This window comes from Schistocerca gregaria, chromosome 1 (assembly GCF_023897955.1).
Source record: "Schistocerca gregaria isolate iqSchGreg1 chromosome 1, iqSchGreg1.2, whole genome shotgun sequence".
Classification (NCBI taxonomy): Eukaryota; Metazoa; Arthropoda; class Insecta; order Orthoptera; family Acrididae; genus Schistocerca; species Schistocerca gregaria.
This window is the reverse complement of record NC_064920.1, coordinates 315,990,912-315,995,412: the sequence shown is the minus strand read 5'-3', so window position 1 is coordinate 315,995,412 and position 4,501 is coordinate 315,990,912. Positions and strand designations below refer to the sequence as shown.

The window sequence follows — 4,501 nt, the reverse complement described above, 5'->3', positions numbered from 1 at the left end:
TGTTAACTTTCACCACATTTTAATAATATAAATGTATGATAGTTGTGTGCGTCATGTGCAGACTATAGTAGGTTACGAAACTTCCTGACAGGTTAATAGTGTGTGCCGGACAGAGACTCGAGCTCAGGACTGGCGGAAGTAAATCTGTGAGGGCGGGTCGTGTGTCGAGCTTGGGTGGCTCCGCTGGTGGCGACCGGTCCGACCAAATGCAACGAAAAGACGCGAAAGACGTAGGTCTCGAGTTCGAATCTCGGTTCGGCATACAGTTTTAATCTGCTAAGAAGTTTCATATCAACGCACACTTCAGTGCAGAGTGAAAATTTCATCCACAGATTTCCGTGATGCTTTCTTTGTCTTGTCGGTCTCTCGTAACCTGGTCAGGAGGTTTCTGTAGTCTGCTCCCTGCGACGCAACTGTCAGGGAAAACAACACCAGCACTCCCATTGATGGTCGGGTCTGCGCCATTTCGGGTGGCCAATCCACATTTTTCCGCACTTGCTTTGCTCCATGTGCCTTGTCCACGATGATTAAGTGGGTAAAGAAGCCACCTTGATTGGCGTGAGACAGTTGCAACATTTCAGCTGTTACCTAGGTTCTGTGGGCTTCTTGAATGGTCGTGAGCAGACGCATAACCCGTCGGGCAAAGACGATCAAAGACTAATTTTCTCTTTTCCTACTCTCGTCATACTACCCTGGACGGGTCTGCGTCGGCTAACGGCTATATCAGATGATGGTGCATTTTTGCTGTAAACCTCCATATATTCAGAGTGGACTTTTACAGCAGTGTCCCTCTCGGAATACTGCACGGAGCTCCACTTTATCAATGAGATGCACCTGTATGTTGCGGCTCACCTAGCGGCGGGCGAGTGTTTCAGTGCGTGGTAGGACATGTGCCAATGGCCTTGCAGCAGTGGTAACACCGGTTCCCGTCGGATCACCGAAGTTAAGCGCTGTCGGTCTGGGCTAGCACTTGGATGGGTGACCATCTGGTCTGCCGAGCGCCGTTGGCAAGCGGGGTGCATTCAGCCCTTGTGCAGCAAACTGAAGAGCTACTTGGTTGAGAAGTAGTGGCTCCGGTCTTGGAAACTGACATACGACTGGGAGAGCGGTGTGCTGACCACATGCTGATAAACAGTTTATCACCATCTCTGGTATACGTCACCCACCTTTTGTCCCATCTGTTCATATACCCTAAATCTTTGCGTCGCTAGAAAATCTTAAGACCTTGTATGGTCTCCTTTTTAAACTGAAGTCCTTTACATCTCCAGCAAAATGCGTCTGCCAAATAAAATCCTTCTTATCCAATAGGCAACCCTACGAAAAGGACGAATACCCGCATCTTGCATCCGACAGCAGGTGTGCTCAAGGAACTGTCCTTTCTCCACTTCAGTATATCCTCTACACTGCTGATATTCCGAAAAATCCATCTTGCGTCCTTCTCCACCACCACAACACTGCCTTCCTAACACTGTACACCACTTTCCAGAAATGCCAAGATCCTTCATCTCCTTCTGAACCACCCTACTTTCTCGTTCACCCTTTTAGTTCTCTATTTATGAAACCATCTGACATCTGTGCAATCACTGTAGGACTACCACATCTTCCGCTACAGTCAAACCTACATCACCATTTATCAGCGGCCCAAAGTAACTACACTCCTGGAAATTGAAATAAGAACACCGTGAATTCATTGTCCCAGGAAGGGGAAACTTTATTGACACAGTCCTGGGGTCAGATACATCACATGATCACACTGACAGAACCACAGGCACATAGACACAGGCAACAGAGCATGCACAATGTCGGCACTAGTACAGTGTATGTCCACCTTTCGCAGCAATGCAGGCTGCTATTCTCCCATGGAGACGATCGTAGAGATGCTGGATGTAGTCCTGTGGAATGGCTTGCCATGCCATTTCCACCTGGCGCCTCAGTTGGACCAGCGTTCGTGCTGGACTTGCAGACCGCGTGAGACGACGCTTCATCCAGTCCCAAACATGCTCAATGGGGGACAGATCCGGAGATCTTGCTGGCCAGGGTAGTTGACTTACACCTTCTAGAGCACGTTGGGTGGCACGGGATACATGCGGACGTGCATTGTCCTGTTGGAACAGCAAGTTCCATTGCCGGTCTAGGAATGGTAGAACGATGGCTTCGATGACGGTTTGGATGTACCGTGCACTATTCAGTGTCCCCTCGACAATCACCAGAGGTGTACGGCCAGTGTAAGAGATCGCTCCCCACACGATGATGCCGGGTGTTGGCCCTGTGTGCCTCGGTCGTATGCAGTCCTGATTGTGGCGCTCACCTGCACGGCGCCAAACACGCATACGACCATCATTGGCACCAAGGCAGAAGCGACTCTCATCGCTGAAAACGACACGTCTCCATTCGTCCCTCCATTCACGCCTGTCGCGACACCACTGGAGGCGGGCTGCACGATGTTGGGGCGTGAGCGGAAGACGGCCTAACGGTGTGCGGGACCGTAGCCCAGCTTCATGGAGACGGTTGCTAATGGTCCCCAGGAGCAACAGTGTCCCTAATTTGCTGGGAAGTGGCGGTGCGGTCCCCTACGGCACTGCGTAGGATCCTATGGTCTTGGCGTGCATCCGTGCGTCGCTGCGGTCCGGTCCCAGGTCGACGGGCACGTGCACCTTCCGCCGACCACTGGCGACAACATCGAGGTACTGTGGAGACCTCACGCCCCACGTGTTGAGCAATTCGGCGGTACGTCCACCCGGCCTCCCGCATGCCCACTATACGCCCTCGCTCAAAGTCCGTCAACTGCACATACGGTTCACGTCTACGCTGTCGCGGCATGCTACCAGTGTTAAAGACTGCGATGGAGCTCCGTATGCCACGGCAAACTGGCTGACACTGACGGCGGCGGTGCACAAATGCTGCGCAGCTAGCGCCATTCGACGGCCAACACCGCGGTTCCTGGTGTGTCCGCTGTGCCGTGCGTGTGATCATTGCTTGTACAGCTCTCTCGCAGTGTCCGAAGCAAGTATGGTGGTTCTGACACACCGGTGTAAATGTGTTCTTTTTTCCATTTCCAGGAGTGTACATATACATAACGTGTCCTTTTTCTTCAACTGACTCAAGTTCTTTAAGTGTAAAAGAATACTGACAATATCGTCTGTTTTTAGAAGGGAATTAAAAGGTGCCGTCCGTCAACACTCTTGGACACTCCAGCTTTTCGAGGTGTCTACATACTGCTTTGAGTGAATTGTGGTGCCGTGTTCCAGAAAGTCAACGAACAGCGGACCCTTGCAGTCAAAAAAAATAGGTCATGACTACGGTGGAGCTGGTGCGCCTGTTTCCAGTAGTTTCATGTGGCCAACAAAGTCTCGGCACTCCTACAGAAATTCAAATGGGAGGTTCTCGACCACCCTCCATACAGTCCAAACCTCTCTCCCTGTGGTTACGCCATCTTTGGTCCCGCAAAAAGGCTCTGAGGGGCAAACGATTCACCTCGGACGACGCCATCCAGCTGTACATGCTGAACTGGTTAACATCGCAGCCCCAGTAATTTTATTAGACAGCCATTCAGTGCCTTGTCTGACTGTGGGATAAGTGCCTCAGCAGCCAGGGTCAATACGTCTAACATATAGTTACTGGTTTATGTAATTACGCCTCCTGCTCGTTTCTTTTTGAACGCCCCTTATAATTCTGTCTGAGATGCTAAAGGACTTGCAAGAGCAGTTGAATGGAATATGTCTTGAAAAGAGCCTATAAGACGAACAGCAATAAGAGTAAATTAGAGGTAGAAAATACCGATTCAGTTGTAAATTACTTTATTTTCACACGACCGGTTTCGACCTGTTATAAGCCCATTCTCAGGTGTTCTAGCTCATAGACAGCACACCGCGCCTGGTACACTCGGCGCTCGGAGACCACAGCACAGCTACGACACCTGAGAATGGCCTTATAACAGTCCGAAACCGGTCGTGCGAAAATGAAGTAATTTACAACTGAAGCGGCATTTTGAACATATGCTACAATGCTCAGTCGCAGATGTTTTTCCAACAGGACTGAAGGATGGGACTTACGGAAGGCAGGATTTGGTGTGGACGGGGCCTTACTCAGTTACCGTTCGTTGCTCATTTTTTTTTTTGATCACGTACACTTTATTTGGAACGAATTGCATATAAGGTTGACAAAAAGGAGCAATTATCAAATTTGACTGTTAAGGCAGTATCTCATTAAAAATTCATTAGGGAAATTGCATTCGTGGCTGAAGGCTTCATTGACAAAAATTCAATCTGACCAAATCAAGAGAGAAGTGGGCCTCAGACAGTGCTTCAAGGATCGGCCTGGGAAAAGCCGCTGAACTTCGTAACCTACGAGACAGGCAGCCAAGAGTTGTATTCACTTAACTGGACGGCAGCTCAAACTAGTGAGAGTTAAAACGCAGACCAGCAGTCTTGCAAAATCTACCTAACGTCTGGTAACCAACACAACGATGGAACAACCCAGGCAAGGCGGAACCGGCGGACAG

At 49.9% G+C, this 4,501-nt stretch overlaps 1 pseudogene; it reads left to right on the top strand.

Annotated features, from left to right (window-relative positions):
- The first annotated feature begins 892 nt into the window (after nucleotides 1–892).
- On the top strand, nucleotides 893–1,010 carry LOC126289553 (5S ribosomal RNA; annotated as a pseudogene).
- Nucleotides 1,011–4,501: the final 3,491 nt, after the last annotated feature.